Here is an 18298-nt window from a genome sequence, read left to right on the forward strand (position 1 = left end):
CATTGTATTTATAGAACAAACAAAGAGAATTTCTGATTCTAGGGCACATAATCCAATGAATAAGGGGGCCTTTTCTGTCTTAAGAAAAACACCTGATTCAGCTATTAAGCGATAAAAAGTTATAACTAAGGCCCTTGTTTCTAGATCAATCAGCAATATAATGAGTATTATGGATTAAAATCCTTGATTCAGATTTAGTATAATTTATTCAATGACAGTGATAGATGAGCAATTGAAAGAATAAAATTTTCCAGTGGAACAGTTTTTCATGAATTCATACAATCAAGCTAATATTAGTAACATATTAAGTTGCTGAAGTAAAATCATATGAGAGGGAGGGATGATGTACCATACCATTTGGTGAATTTTTGGCAACATGAGGTGATCAACAGAATTTTAGTATATGCATTTTCACTTGTTGCTTAAATAAAAATAAAAACAATTGCTTACTCTGGGAAAATCATTGTGCTAAATACTGGAAAGTTACACAAATGAATGTGTTTTTATCTTGAGTGAGATAACTGAACTATTGCCGATGAAAATACATAAACACATTAAATTAAAAAAAATAAAGTGTATTTTGTTGCTAGAAATTCCTTTTGCCCCCATGCATCATTTCCTTCAATATGCAGTAATTCAAAGAGTGTAGTATAAATGTGATTCTGCCTACTTTTCAATGAACCATACCTGATCCTCCAGCTAATACTTAAATGATTTGCATTCTTAATTCTTGTCTGAAAAAATTGTAGAAAAACTGGATAAAATACAGTGGTAAAATAGACTTCAAATCATCATATATCCTTCTCTTGGGTTTTTTTCTATTCCTAGTACTTTGCATATAAAAATTCAAGGGAAAACAGAACTAAAGTCATTATAATTTCTGGATACTAATTCTTGTTGCTACATTTCTTGGGAGAAAACACAGATAATAATTGGAATTACAGCAATTTAGGGATATTCAATCCCCACGTTTATTTTGCATTTTACAAGACTTACAGAATATGAGTAGAGTGGGTCACTACGTGAAGATGTGTAAGTTGTATACTATACAAATACAAATCTAGGATACAATATTTACACAGCCTATAATATTAATGGGCAACCTTTGGGGTCATTTCTGAATTCCTAAAAGTTACTTAACTTCACAGAGGTAATTTGAACTCAACTGTGTAAGTGTGATCTAGCAGAACACCTAACCATTATAGTAATTGCATCAATATGCCTGAAATACATCATTAAATGGCATTTTCATTACACCAAATATTATCACCATGACTTGCTGTTCTTTAAATAGCAACATCCCATTTGAAATCTTTTGATACTTCACCATCTCACTACCCTCCAGCTATACATCATGCAAGGTAAGTTGAAAAGAACCATGTTACTCAATGAATGTCTTGCTTAACTCAAGTATTACCAAAGACACTGGATCTATGGCAATTTCATTAAAATAGATAAACAACATTTTTAGCCCTATTCTATTTTATTCCTAGAAGAAAACTATCCTTCACAAATGGCATTTCATATTCTAGGAAAACAGACAAATATGCTCCAGAAACTTCTAGGAAATATATGTAAAATATGCCATATAATTATTAAAAGTTAATTTGGACAAAATGATTTTTTCATTCATTCCTTCTTTCTCAAACTATTAATAGTATTTCATGTCTTGCAGTTCCTATTTTCTTGTGACAGTCAACCTCTGATTACCAATTACAGGAGTATTCTCAAAGATACAAATCAATGTTCAATCTATGTGCTTTATCCTGATTTCTGAAGTGGTATTTAAAGTCAGTTTTCTAACCACAAGGGAGGGAGTTGAAAGATAGTTTTAAGTAGGCTTGAGAAAACTGATTTTTAATTCTACCTTTGGTAGGATATTAACCTGTTAGTCTTCTGTCCTTCAGAGCAAACAAGCACAATATATGACCCTAGTAAAAGCCTTTTAAAATGTGGTCCTCTCCATGAAACATGTCAAGGGACATAGACACAGGTCATCAGTTCATCCAACAATCTCTTTGGCCAAATCTAATTTCTGGCATTTTGCATAAATATTTGTTTTAGCCGTGCCTTATTCTTATTTGTTCTACCTTTATGAATTTCTAAAAAAATACTTAAATAGCCAAAGAATCAAAGTTCTTGAGGGAACAGCGAGCCTTCTAAGTACACCCTCAAAATCCATGCTTTGGGTTGGCTAACCACAGTTTCCATTTGGGTCACAAAAGGATATGAAATAGGGTAAGAGAACAATACAGACTCTAGTAAAGCAAAAGGAGCTCAGCAATGAATGAGTTATTAGTAAGGAGGTACAAAGAAAGTAATTGGGACAAGCCACCTGGAAACCTTGTTAAAATGAAAAAATAACTTGGTATAACAAAAAGAGGAGTGATCTTAGAAATGGAACAATTCATTTCAAATCATAAGTCTGCTACTTATTACCTGAATGACCTTGAGTAGGTCATTAAAGCTCTCAGACTCGGTCAGCCCTGCAAGTTCCAATATTACAGGGTCATTGAAAAAAGGAGAAAAATGTGAAAATATTTTGTAAACATTGAAGAAATTCATTTTAAGGGATATAATGGTCATAAGACTTGAAAAAAAATCCTTCAAGTATAGTTAGTAATAATGAAATATTGCTATCTTGGTTGGAAAAAAAACAAAGTTACTAATCTTTCTCACTCTAAGAAAAAATGATAAGCTCATATTATCAGTTTCAACACATGCAATACAAAACATTATTAGAAATAATTTATTTTACTTGAGTGAATTTTTCTATTCACTAATGTTGAGAAGCCATAATTTATCAATGACTGTTTGTAGCTGAGATTGTTGGTTGCCTACTGCACATTCACTTTTATTTCTCAAAACAAAAACTTTGAGTTACATATGATAATAGTAATATATGAAGGAAGAAAGTGAAATGGGGCAGAAGAGAATGGAGTGACAGGAGGGAGAAGAAACAAAGTGAGAAAGTCTACAATCCTCAGCTTACTATAGATAAATGGTAACAAATGTGATGGAAGCAAAAGCTCTACGTGGGGATTCTAGGAACACTTTAAAAGGGACTGATTCAAGTGGTATCATATACCTTTACTTCTTCTGGCTGATAGAAAAATTAGTGAAAAGATTAAGGTTAAAACAGCCATCTTTCACATGTGGCTGTGAAGAACTAAGGTGGCAAGGAGAAAATAGGAAAAGAGAATAAAATCAGTATACCTTCCCTGGACTGCCACCCTCAAGATACTTTGTAACAGAGAAAAATCAACCTTTATTTTATTGAAGTCACTATTATTAGGTTTTAGGTTATGCATTTCTATTCTCTATTCTTATTAACACTCCATTCATATATTACATATAATGTATTGTAGAATTTATTCTATTTTTTTCTCTAAATGTAGTCATACTATTCAGGATTTATTATATAATAAAGGTTTGAAATTCATTAAATTAGGTCCTATTCTATAAAACTAAACTTGTGTCAAATAAGATATCAAATCATACATCCAAGACTATTTCATATCAAATTCCCTTCCTATTATCTTAATTAGCATCCATAAGTTTAGTTTTTGCTTTTTTATTTTTTTAAATATTCTTGTCAAAGCCAGAACATATTTTATTGGCTTCTGCAAGAATTAATGTTGCCAAGACAGCTGGAGAAGACTATGAATGCTTGTTGGACCTTGCAGTGAAGCTTTGTGTGTACTGAAGAAAAACAGCTGAGAACTCTGAGGCCTGATTTACATAATAAGGACATACTTGCATTTCAAAGCCACACTTAGTTCAAGTACCCAGTTTTCATAGTGATAATAATATCTACTAGCAGCAAGTCCAACTTCTTCTCTAAATATTTATGCCAGATTCCAATGGGAATCTACTCATATTGGGCTAGGAGAAGTTTAAATGAACCAGTGAATTAAGCCATAGTCCTACTTATTTTCAGACATAAGAACATCATTCTTATTGTGAAGAGTTGGCATATGCATGAACAGAGAACAAAGTATTCCATTTTTCTACATACAAAGTGATATAATTAAGATACATTGGGTTTTTAATTTGAAATATTTAAAAGTTGGGTAAATCAAATCACCTGTATAATACTTCACAATTCTGCCTTTGATTGAAGGTATTTGAATGAATAGTACTTTTTTTCTTTAAACTTACAAAATCTTTAATGATTGATCATTTCCTTTTTATAAAAAAATTGTAGTTGTAGATGGACAGCATGCCTTTATTTTAGGTTTTTATGTGGTGCTAAGGATCGAACCCAGTGCCTTACACATGCTAGGCAAGCACTCTGCCACTGAGCTACAGCCCCAGCCTTCCATCTTTTTTTTTAATCTCCAAAAGCACCCAGCACTGTGCATCAGTAAAAGTTAGCTCAACTGAATTCATTTGAAGGATACTGAATTCAGCCTATTTATGTGATGACTTTGACTTTTATTTAATAGACAGACATGGTTTAGGGTGTAAAGATCCTCTCTGTTCTGCTACTCACCAAACCATGTGAACAGCAATGTATCTATCCTTCTAAGTCTTGGTTTCTCATTAATAATAACAGTAACACTTTTTTCCTAACCCTTCATTTTGTGTCACTGGGTGAGTCAAAAGATGCAAATTCCTAAAATATCTTTTATAAGATGATGTGATGATGATGATGATGATCTCTGCAGTGCAGCATATCCAAAATATTTTTTTGTTTTTAAGTTTTTTGTAACAATATTGTTTCCTTTATTTATCCTCAGTGATCTCTATGCTTTGATTGTAAAATCATATCCTCCAACTAAGTACTACCTTGCAGCGTTGTCACTTTGTCTTTTCCACCCATACTAAATTTTGGCACTTGTCCAGTGATATTGTTCTAGTAAAAGAAGGATTTTAAACCTCCTCCTTGTATAATTACTTCTTTCAGAAATAAAGTAAGCTTCAGACGGTAAGTACAGATTTTTCGTCATGTTGTGCAGAGGACCCTAATGTTCAGTAATTTGAGTTCCTCAGCAAAGGGAGAAGATTGGGGCAGGGGACCTCGGTGGGTTCAGTGCCTCCTTTACATGATCTTTTTGTAAATGGATATAAAAGCACTCTGTAAGTTGCATATCTGGAGCAGCTGGAGATTTCTTCCCAGGCTGTATTTAATCAGTATGTCTTTGTTTGAAGAATGGAGAGTTTTAGACCTCTGGCATACCCTTATGCAAATGTGAATGCAAATTCCCAAACCAAAAAGAACTTGTATTTGGATTAGAAACCATTTAAAATTATCTACATTATAGAAAATATGGGAAATGTACTTGCACATAATCTAAATCAAAGCCTTATTTCAAAATTTTGGCTAAAGTAATAGATGATTATATGATTGAGAAAACCACAAAAATGATTCTCTAATATCACAACTCATATTTCGGAAACATTTGAAATATGCTAACTAGCTCAAGAACAAACTAAATCACATCATCAGTATAATAAATACATGATCCAAGACACTATGGATACCCACAAAAGAACAACATGCCCTGCCCTCAAGTAAATACAATCCTATGGGACCTCTAGTAATTCAATTAAATAAAATTTGGAAAGCCATGAAAAATATTTAAGATTATTCATTCTCCCTCATTTTTCCATGGGGAAAAAACAAAAGATTAAAATTGTATATCATTTTAACAGTTTTAATTTGCATTTATTGAACATAATTTAATGTGAAGGATCAGATTACAACATCAGAAACACAAGTCGGAGATATCACCCAATATTGTGCTTTACTAATAAGTTAAAAGATACAAACACTCAGGAAACATAGATGAAGCTAAGAATGGTTCAGGGTGTGAAGAATAGGATTACCAGCTCCTTCCTTCCCACATTAGAGATGTGTTCTCTGGCCTGGAGCCAAAGATGAATTCTCCAAGTCAAGTGTACCGTTACCTCATGAAGCAGGGAGTATTTCAGGTTATGAAATATCTTCATTTACAAAAAGATAGATACAGAGCTTACATGACATTCCAGGGAGTCATGTCCCATAAATCCATGTATTCCAGATATGTTTGCCATAAGCAATCCTAAGCCAGAGGCATCCTGCCAAAAGCATCCCATAGACATGAATTCTCCTCCTTGTAAATACCACTAGTTTATTTGCCAGGAGATCATTTATTAGCATGTTTATAAGGAGATCATACCAGGTCACCCTCCTTTTTGCCTTCTCATCAGTGCTCCTTCAGTAACAACAGAGAAATGAATTGTAGTTCAGCTGCTAAACTCCTGCCTTCCCAGAACATGTATCATGTCCTAGGCATGATTCCTAAATTAATTACCTTTGTAACTTCTCACATGTAATAAGAATCCTCTCAACATTATGAGGTAGATATTATCATTTTATTTTCCAAATAAAAAATATTAGGAAAATATTATGCAAATTGCTGAAAGACACATAGCTAGACTGTGATAGAATAAGAACATAAGTTCTAGCATGTTTGCCTCAAGATCTGTGTTCTCGGGCATGATATGATTCACTTCTGTAATTAGAGCTCTTTCTGTGAGCTTTCTTTTGAGACTCATGCTACATACTTAGGATTAGACAAAGCTTCTAGGTTTGTTATTTTCAACTGCAGTAAATCAAAGACATGAAAATTATGTTATATTCTTCCCATTGAGAGATGAGGTCTGCACTTTATTTCCCTACCCCTTGAATCTGGGCAAACCTCTGCTTGTTCTCCCGAATAACTAAAATAGTGGAAGCAATACTGTGCCAATATTGGGAATAGTCTTTAAGAACTTCCACCTTAGTCTCTTGGTGCCATGAGCTACTATGCAAGAAGTCTCATTATTGTGAAGAAGAGACCATGTCGTGATGCATTGAGAATGAAAAGGGAAAGTAACCTAGCTAAGCCCTCCTTTGCAGTCATTCTTGCTACAGTACAAGGCATGAGTTTACTTGTGGTGAACCCTTCAGACCATACTAGTAACCAACTGAATATCTCCGAGTGACCTCAAATCAACAACATATGGAACCGAACATTCAACCAGTTGAGGCCTACCTCAGTTCCAAACCCACAAAATTGGGAAAAAAGAATACAGCTTTCCTGTTCTCCACAATGCACCTCGGTCATATAAGAGAGATTCCTAGAATAATAAAAAAATGCTATATGCCACAAAGAAACAAGAGAAAATAAGGAGACTGCCTTTTTATAAACTACCATATTAAAGTTTTTCAGTTTTTTAAACTAAAAATATAGAAGTGAAAATTTGTATTAAAGATTTTTGAGTTTTTTTGGGGGGGTTTTTTTGGAATAAAGTTTTCTGTTCACATAAAAAGTGATACTGTCTTATCTTAAAAATTAAAAGTATCTTAAAATCATTCAAAGGTCCAAGAGTTACTTCATAGGTGAATTTGCAGGCACAATAAATGATTGTGGGTGAGACTTTTGAGAGGGTCACATGTTTATATTTTCAGTGGAAAACTTTGGGTGGTTTGAATTACATCAAAGCACATTTAAATTGATGCAACTATATTAATATTAGCCATATCTACAATGTGCTAAATTTCTCAAAATAAAAATAAGACCATATTTCTCTGGGTAGGATCTGTGAGTACTATCTCAAGATTAAAGCACATACATTTTTTTGCAATCTTAAATAAGTATTCTAATGACAATCACATGGATTTAGCTCTTATGAGCAAATTAATCATATTCTCAAGAGCAAAATGTATAAATACATATCACTGTAGTTGATCATTGCATATATCCAGTTTTATAATTTCAGTCTTCCTAAATTCTATGATAGATGAGTCTTTAGATGAGATTGATAAAAAATCACAATGGATCACAACTACATATATGGTCTCCCAATGAGCCAAGATCTCAAGATTTCTTTCACAAATACAGAAAAAATATCTTTGCATATTGAGGAAGTTCCAATATTTTTACATACATGCACGATGTTTACATGCAAAGTCAATATTGTGATAATGAACTTCCATGGATTCAAATTCACAAAACATGCATGAAACAAATTAGAATGCTCTGAAAGTCTTTATGCAATTTATACAAAAAATAATGCTGACAACTTAAAATAACTGGGAAAAACTAAAAAGAAAAAAAGCAAATGAAAAACAAAAAAAGAGAATGACATGAAAAGTATATTATAGGGATAGATTATGGGTAAATGCATGAAATAGTAATCCACAAGAATTGGCCAACTTTCATAATCACTATATTTTGACACCTTTTATAATAATAATTAGAACATTTTTTCTTTTAGGGCATGGTTCTCATTGAAGAATATGTTCACATTCATTTTCTACTTAGCAGATGTCACTAGCCTCTTCAGACTCACACACTAATCTTGTCTTGAAACATCATAACAGACACACCCAAAATAATGTTTCACAATATTTCTAGTTATTCATTCTGCTCAACAAGAGACAAGTATCCTACATACAACTGAAAACACACTCATCCCGCTCCCATAATTTGGTTCTCTACTCCTCCTATGCAATCCTATTTTTAAAAATAAGAATTTTGGTTATTATAGATTTTGTTTTTCAGCATTTCAACATTTGAGATTTAAATTATCTAAGATTGTGTTTTGGGGGATTTCAACATTCAAGAATATGGCATTTGGGATTCTATCCTTTCAGATCATGGCCCAACCCCTTCAGTTAAAACCTTCAGCTCCAAAATATTATATAAATTAAAGACAAATCTAGCCCATTTTAACTTAAAAATCAAGTACATTGACCATAAAATTGAACATGAACAAACCACAAAAATTTTATTAATGCTACCTCCTGAATAAATTATCTGTAGTCATTTATCCATCTGGTATTAACTAAGTGTATTTTTGAGATGGACAATGCTAGTCTATCTGAAATATCATTCATAGTAGACTTATAAGTTAGGCATCAATTTATCCATTTATCAGATGAGGAAACAGAAGTTCCAAAAAGATAAATGCCTTAGACAAGATTATATAGATATCATCAAACAGCAAACAGAGAATAGCTCTATCTAAATTGTGCTGCTATAATAAAATATCTGAAACTAGGTAATTTATAAAGAATAGAATTATTTCTCCTAGTCCTGAAGACTGGAATTCCAAGATGGAGGTGCCAATAGGATTGGTATCTGGTAATGGCTTAGTCTCTTCTTCCGAGATGGCCACTTGTTGCTTTAGCACTTAGAGGGGATGGCTGCTTTGGCCCCACATGAAAGAAGGCAAAAGAGCAAAAGCAATGGAGGCAGTTTCCTTACACCTATTATATAAGGGCATTAATCCCATCCCTGAGGGTTCTGCCCTCATAATCATCTCCACAGGCCCCACCTCCTAATACTACCACACAGATGATTGAGCTTTAATATACATATTTGTGGGGATACATTCAGATCATAGTACTTATATTCACTGTCATTTTAATATACTTCAACTCCAGCCCAGTTCTATCTAGAGAGTTGTTCCTCATAATTACAAAAGTTTCACATTATTCATAAAAAAGAGAAAACCAGTTTTTAACAATTTTTTAACTTTGTTACAATTAAAAATCACTCTACAGAAAAGAACTAGGCCTCTAATAACTGTAGCGTTAGTTTCCCAAGTTAAATATGAAAAAAAAAATCAGTAGGAAAGCAACAATTGATTATGAATTTTATGATATATGCCACAAAATAAACCCTGTAAATGAGAAGCTATTGTATAGGGACCTAGGAAGTGCGCCAGTGACAAACGCTTTCAAGGTCTCACCCATTAACCTTAGGGTCCAACTCAGAAGTCATCTTTTACCTTGCAGATAGCTCCTGTATATGCCAAAATCTTCCTACAGCAAGCAGCTATGTCACTGAAACTAGGGAGTTTTTCTGGCCACAGGAATGTGTTGAACACTCTACAAAGCAGGCCTGAAATGCCATGGAATTAGCACCACAAGAGCAACCCTTAACCAGTGTTAATATAGGAGGTGGGATTGAGGATCAATCTAACCAAGAACCTTTTAGAGTCTATGTGGAATACTCACTGAAATTGTCTCACTAAAGAATGTACCCTGTCTTCCCATTTTTTAATGAGTCACTTTCAGGGAGTATTCCACATAAACTTTAAAAGGGTTTTGGTTAGATTGATCCCCAATCACTCATAGTAGACACTTATTCATTAATTTGTCTTTTAGTAGCTCTTCTCCCTCTCATATTTTACTTTCCCCAAATCCTTGTTGTACTTCCTGAAATCAACTTCAAAAAAACAACAATGAAAACAACTTATATTCTGCAGCAGAAAATATTTTCCAAATACAGCAGCACTAATGTATCCCATTCCGTATATTTTTCTTACAATGTGATATTGATACTCCTCCATGAAGAGGTGGAGTATGTGTTCCTTTCCTTTTAATCTGAATGAATCTGTGATTAAGGCAGAAAAGATGCAATACAGTGCTGAGACTAAATCATAATGGGCAGTATGGTTCTATATGACCTTTTTGAAAGGCTCACTCTTAAATCCAGCTGCTCTTCTGTGAGGAAGCCAAATAGCTACATAGAAAGACCAAATGTAAATGATTTAGTCAATATCCCCAGCTAAGATCCCAGCCAGCATCCAGCATCAATCCCAGACATGTGAGTCTTCAAATAATTTTGGCTCCCAGCTAGAAGTACAGCAGAGATAAGATATCCCAATTGAGCCATGCCTAAATTTCACATTTGTGAGAAAAATGTACTGTCATTGTTTTAAGACACTAACATTTGGAGAGGTTTGTTACTCAGCACCAGGAAATTAGAACATGCCCAAATTCTTCTCTCAGGGTCTACTTTGGGAAAAACCCCAAACTGAGACAGTGAAGGTCATTCAACAAGTCAATGAATTACAAATCCAAACTGGTTTATTCGAAATTCATTCTGTATTCAATAAACTCCAAGGCCTGCTCAGTCAAGTAATTATTTAGTCTCTTAAATATAAAGGCCCTGATATCTATAAGAGAGGCAACAAGAGGATATTGTGTTCCTCACATTCTTGTTATGCAATAGATACTAAATCTGGATATGAAACAGTCCTGAATGATTGTACCTCAATTATTTCTACTGTTCTTAACTCTGAAATTCCAAGTCCTACTCATTATTCTGGGTACTTTTGCCAGTTTCAACCCAGAAGAAAACTTAAAGGACATTACTGTAAAGGAGAAGAAAATATAAATAGCTAATTATAGGCTTTAATGTTTTGCTTTTCATCAAAATATTCTCAGCTGAGCAGTAAAAACTAGGCACATTTTCAGTGAATTACAAATGAAAAAAGCAAATAGTGATTCATCTAGATTTCTGTTCTATGTAGTTTGGAATTAATGTTGCTAACAAAAGGGTATGGACCTGGAAACATATTGCATTTTATTCAGGAATTTTCACCCAATAGGCTTGTCTTCTTAAGAGTAGATTGCTAAAAGTTAATCTGTAAAAATAAAATTCTGTATGATCCAAAATATAATCATAATTCTCACTACTAAAATCAAATTAAAAGGAAATTCCAATATCATTATGCCCTAAAAATATTACCCACCACATTAAATCCACTGCAGCAATTCAAATAAAGACCTGCTAAAAGAATTAACACATGAAAAGAATAACTCTCTACTTCCCTAAAATTCTGTGCAGCATTGTGAACACAATACCATTGTTACTTCCAAGAGGTTAACTACAAGAACATCAGTTTCAAAAATACAAAATACCAACTCTATCAAACCCTTCAATCTATCATTGTGACTTTGCCAAATATGCTGCTACAGCTATTTTAGTGGATATATGTAACCTAACTGGATTTATTTTGATAAAATTTATTTACTGAAATAAGATCTCTGTTTTAACTCCATTACTCAAATTTTGGCATTTGTCTACTTCATCCATGATTAATTTGAGTGCTGGATGGGATTTTCCCTAACTCTAATATATTTGCTTAATAATACACACCTTAAAATTGGTTTCTAGCTTACTCTTCATTTTCGAAACAAAATAATGATCAACAAGACATATTTTTTGAAAACATTAATGGATTTCAACCATATTGAATTACAGGTAGAGTCAGAGATTTTACTGTCTCATCCACTTATCTGTTTAATAATAATGAAAAAAATCAGCATTTCCATATATACACAGCTATTAGTATGTATCATTTATTAAACACTGAATTTCCTAGAAAGTATAAGATTAATTTTTTTCTTTTCACCTAGAAACTTGCTCTGTTTGGGGTCATGAGTATTATTCAGAATGGTTTGTAAGATGGAATTAAATTCTTGAAATCTCTTTTAGTAGCAATGCAATTACACAGATGTACCTGAGACTTCTGAGACTCAAAGAATGCTCCCATAGAAGAGATCCTATTTTTTATCCAAAAGAAAGAAACTAGTTGTATCATTACCATTGTTTTTCTGGCTTCCTCTAAAAACTTAACAAATAGTACTATTGTGAGATCTTTAGCACTTTTGAATTTCTTATCTGGGTCATTGCATCACAGCAAAAGAAAACAGAATCTAAGAGTTATAAGCTGATTAATGATGGCCAGAATGTATGGTTAATGATCATACAGGAAATTTATACTTTCTCAATTTTAAAAAAGGGAGAATCCTTCTGTCTGCTTCTCTTAAGGCTACTATGAGATTAAAATGTTGATACATTTTATATAAAAGCAATGAGATGTTATAGGACCCTACTGTAGCACATAACAAATCAACTACCTGCCTCTTGGAGAACTGGCATTCACTATATTACCAAATCTTGAACTTAGAAGGACCTTTCAGTCTTAAAATTCCATTTCTTCCAACCTTCAATTTTTTGGGGATTGGCTTATTTCATTTAGCATGACAGTCACCGGATCATCAATTTACCAGCAAATGTCATAAAGTCATTCTTTTTAATAGCTGACTAATATTCCATTGTGTATATATACACCATTTTCTTTATCCATTCATCTGTTGAATAACACCTAGCTTAGTTATTGTGAACTGAGCTGCTATAAACATTGATGAGACTCTGTCACTGTAGTATGCTGGTTTTAACTAATTTGAGTATATACTAAGGGGTTGTATAACTGGTTCAAAGGGTGGTCCCATTCCTAGTTTTGTAAGGAATCTCTATACTGCTTTCCAGAATGGTTGTACCAATTTGCAGTCCTATAGGCACTGTGTAAGTGTACCCTTTTCCCCACATCCTTGTCAACATTTATTGTTACTTGTATTCTTGATTGTTGCCATCCTGACTGGGATGAGATGAAATATCAGTGTAGTGTTAATTTTCATTTCTCTAATTGCTAGGGGTGTTGAACATTTTTGCATATATTTTTGACCATTTGTATATCTTCTTCTGCGAAGTGTCTGTTCAGTTCCTTTGCCCACTTATTGATTGGGTTATTTGTTATCTTGGTGTTAAGTTTTTTGAGTTCTTCATATATTCTGGAGATTAATGCTCTATCTGAGGTGTGGGTGCAAAGATTTTCTCCCATTCTGTAGGCTCTCTCTTCACATTATTGATTGCTTCCTTTGCTATAAAGAAGCTTTTTAGTTCGATACCATTCGATTTCCTACTGCACACCAGAAACTCACTCCTACATCCATCCCAACAAGAAGCAAATTCCTGCTGCAAATAGAATGCAATTTTTATCCCTCCTTGGAGTTCCCAGGGCATTGGAACCAGCTACAACAGCTGAGAAGACTTCCCAAGCAAACTGGATCTGGTTGGAGCAAGAAGCAATACATAAAGGAGAGAACAAAATACTAAAACTCTTGACTTATTTTCCTCCCTTTTCATGTTTACCTTTAAAGTTTGTGTTAATTATAATTTCAGAAATAATATATTTTCCATCACCCACTACAGACCCTAGTGCATAATTGACATTCAATATATTGTGAATGTTGAATGGGTAAAGTGAAGAAATGTCTGCCCCTCCAAATATTCCATCATCCTATCTTTAAGATTTGGAAGTTCTTAAACAATAAATAAAATAATGAAAACTATGAGTTCAATATGAACATGGAATCCTCACCAAAAGTTGACTTATTAGGATGATTCATTTGTAAAACAATATTAATTATAGATATTAGATATTTTCTCCTGGCTAATAATGGGGAAAGGGTGTGAGGAAAGAAAAAAACTGATTAAATAGTTCTGTTTTTCTTCTTTTTATTTAATTGTAATGTAGTTCAGAATAATTTGAGGTAGGATTCTCTTAGAATACCATTGGGTTTTTATTGGTATTAAGAGAAGTCATAAGGAGAAGCTCAATAAGCAAATGGAATTACAAAGTAGAAAAAATCATAATGCTCTAGGAATTTGGCAGGAAGTAATAAAACCTTCTTTTAAGACTAATAATGTGCCAAACTGCTGGGAACCTACCTCTAAGGGAAAGTAGAATGGATAAAGATCTAAGCATGGACTTAGATGGAATTTACAATGGAATTTACATGGAATTTACAATGGAATTTACATGGAATTTACAATGGAACACACAGCAATAATTCTGGAAAATCAGAAAGAGAAGCTCAATGTCTCAGAGATATAAAATTAGCTTTCAACTGAGACCCCAGGAAGTAGTCTGTGGAAAGAAGAATCCCTCTCCACCTTTCCCCTTTATCCTTATCCCTTACTCACATTTCCTTTCTCTCTTTCTACCTAAATCAATGAATGTTAAATATATGTATTTCCCTTTACCTATACAAACAATGTTTGTAACAGATGGTGGAAGTGAGGTGCAGTTTTATCATCAGAAACAAAATTTTATGTAGTCTTACATATTAGAGATTATAGCGCAAGAAAGTCCTTTCCTATTGATTCAGCCATCATCAGTTCACAGAGAGCCTATGTAAAAGGAATTCTCCTTCCCCACCACCCTCAACTCCCTGGGTAAAGATTTTCTAAAGTATTGTTATTGCTCTGGCTTTCATTCATTTAGTTCATTGTGGTTTCTCTCTTCATGGATCTAAAGGAGGGGTGGGACATTTTAGTTCCCTTGGGTGAATAAAGCCATAAAGTCAACACTTAGAATATCCATAAGCCATACACAAAAGAACATCTATTGTACCATATGGTTCTATTTCATATAAATTTCAAAAACTGGCAAGATAAAGCATACTGTTAGAAGTCAAGATAGTAGTAACCTTGGGATGGAGGGAAATAGTGACTAGAAGAGGTCAGGAATATAAGAAACGTCCCATTTTTGTTGCTGATTAAAAAGATATGTTCCCTTTGAGGAAAATGCCCACTTCTCATTTATATGTTGTATTTGAATAAAGAGTAATAACTAAATAAGTATAAATCCAGTATAATTTGCCATTTATGGAAGATAACTTTATAGTTACAGTGAATACAATGTGATTAAATGTTAGCTGTATTCTTTGGCCTGCTGAAAATTCCTCATTCAAAGTCTGCTTTCTCTTTACTAAATATGGAAGTTAGCAAGTACATGATAGTCTATAAAGACACACTAGCAGCAAAGAGACTTTCTCCTTGAGGTAATCAGCTGAAAAGAGAGAAAACAGTAGAGTGACTGTCTCACCATGTAATTCAATGTTATTTCATACACTATGGAGAGTTTGCCAAAAATCATCTTGTGAACACCAGTGCCAAGTTATCTACATATGAGGAAAAGCAATTCTCTCCTTCAAGATAAACAGATGTTCCTGAAACACAACTTAGCTACCCTTCTGAAGACAACCTTCATTAGTGGCATGCTCTATTTCCTTTAATCTAATCCCTCAAATACCAACACCAGCTCAGATCAAATAAATATTCACTATAGTTCTTTGGATCTAATGACTGGTATTCCTGCTCTCTCTGTAAGTCATCAATTTTCTCATGCCAACTATTACTCACAGATACTACTGAAATTAATGGTAGCTTGCTTTCTTCTTATACTATCTTATGGTCCTATACTTTGACATGCATACACTATACAAGCATGTACAAAAGTTAAATAAATTTTCACAAGACCTATCTAAAAATCTATAAAGGAAAGTCTTATTGAGCAAGTACTTCTAATGATGTGGAGAACTGTTAGAGGAAACAGTTATAAGCAATTCCATGCAAATGTTTAATAAGATGGAAAACATCTGTCTAATTAGGTTTAAGTTTAGTACATCAAGTTGCAAGTAGAGATTGATAAGTTCATTGTTCACTTCAATGTTTTAGTAGATCTGATTCCATATTTTTGTGAGAAAGTGATGAATTTTACTTTTGTAAATGATACCTTGATAAAAAGTAGCAAAAATAATCAAACCCAGTTTCTTTAAAAATAAAACAAAACACCTATCTTGAGTTTTCCTTTAGGACTGGAATCAGGAAGCATCATGTTTTTTGAGTGGCTCCAGTTCCCAGGAGAGAGATTTGTATTTACTAGAATACCAATAAATTTTGGCTGGGTTCAGGAGAGTCAAGTGGCCTCTGGGGTTATTGTCCAATGCTTCCCTCCTTTTTGTAAACTGGAACATAATTACCTGCAATATTATCTTATTTGCAAAAGACTTAACTTGCACTTAAAGTTGGAGTTTACATATGATTCCATATTTAAAAATGGAAAACATGAGAATGCCAAAATCAATTATGAAAAATCCAAAGGTATTGGCTGTAGCTGATAGTCTTCCAAAAGTATGGAAACATATTTCCTCAGTACTTTGAGAGAAAAAAAATTCTCATTTAAATCCTTTTTATCTTTGTATTCAAATGTTTTGTCCATTTTGTTTCAGAGTAAATAAGGTTGTGGTGGCTCTCTAAGTTCTTACTTTCTTAATTTTAAACAGCCATTTTTAGTATATAAATATGTTAAATTCCGGGCTGGGGATGTGGCTCAAGCGGTAGCGCGCTCGCCTGGCCTGGCATGTGTGCGGCGCGGGGTTCGATCCTCAGCACCACATACAAACACAAAGATGTTGTGTCCGCCGAAAAACTAAAAAAAAAAATAAATAAATATTAAAATAAAAAAAATGTTAAATTCCTTGGAAAATGTTCATGAAATACAACTTTAAAAATTAAAAACTACAGATAATACATGAAACTATAGGTAATAAAAACGTGGCATTTTTCAAAGGAACTTTACAAAAGATGTAATGACAAAATGCCCTCCCGTGGGTATGTCTCAGGCCTCTGTTCTCTGGATAACATGTATATGATTAGATTATCTCACTGCTCACTGTCTGATCCTGGATTTCTGTTAAAATCAAGGGGTTAAGTATGTTAATCAATGGGTTAAGTTATATTTGTGTAACAGCATATAAACACTTACATTCTAGGACATTCTAGGCAGAAAACAGAAAAGATCTTAGAATCTAATATTTATTCTTAGTGCATGCCCCAGTGTTGAAGGTATAATATCAAACACTCTACAAAATATCAAGACCAAATCAGATACCTAAAATACATATTTTAATTATATTGAAATATGGGTAGGGAGGGACCTGTATATTTTGCTTTTTATAACAGTGACACCAATTTCTAACTCTTAAGTTGAAAGTCCCACAATTTCTCTGTTAAAATTTTCAATTTATGTAATTTGGAGTATAATAATACTAATGATGTTATTTCTATTTAAAATGTCTCCCAAAAAATATCAGAACAAAAATAGCTACAATTATATCAAGAAAAATAAAAGAAATATCTATGACATGGCACTACTTTGGAATTTTAAATAAAGACAGTGAAATTATATTGTTACTGACCCAATCCAATGGAGAAAATCCTAAAACCAGAGCTGTCAATGGTAGAATAGAGTTTTTCATGAGTTAATAACTTATCTGTCTTAAAATAAGCAAAAACTACACCTATATAACTTTATTCTATAGGTGCTATATATTCTAAATGTTTCTTCTGAGTCAGACAAAACTAGATGAAATCCCTGCTACTTTAGAGCTGAGGTTCTACAATAACTAATGAAGTTCCCAATCATAACCTCAGCTTCCCTAACATGCCATATGATACCTCTATACAGAGTTGAAATTCATGGTTATATCAGTAAAAATGGTAAAGATACAGGATAACTACAAGCAGATTTATATTCAGATTGTTCAGCACCTAAGTCTCACAGTTGTTAGTGTGATCATCACCTCTGCCTCTAGAGAAGTCTAAATTAGAGTCATGGTTTTACTATCCCTCAGTTCTTCAAAGAAATATTACAGTAAAGTAGAATGAAAGCATTTACTTAATTTATTTAAAATTCCAAAGTAGTGCCATGTCATAGATATTTCTTTGTGAACTCCTTAGAAATTCAAAATAGGTATTGAGAACTTCCAAAACATAACCAGAAAAAAGGAAAAGCACTACATTTATACACTGATTATTCATGTTTATGCCCAAATCAACCA

The sequence above is a fragment of the Callospermophilus lateralis genome, chromosome X (assembly GCF_048772815.1).
Source record: "Callospermophilus lateralis isolate mCalLat2 chromosome X, mCalLat2.hap1, whole genome shotgun sequence".
Classification (NCBI taxonomy): Eukaryota; Metazoa; Chordata; class Mammalia; order Rodentia; family Sciuridae; genus Callospermophilus; species Callospermophilus lateralis.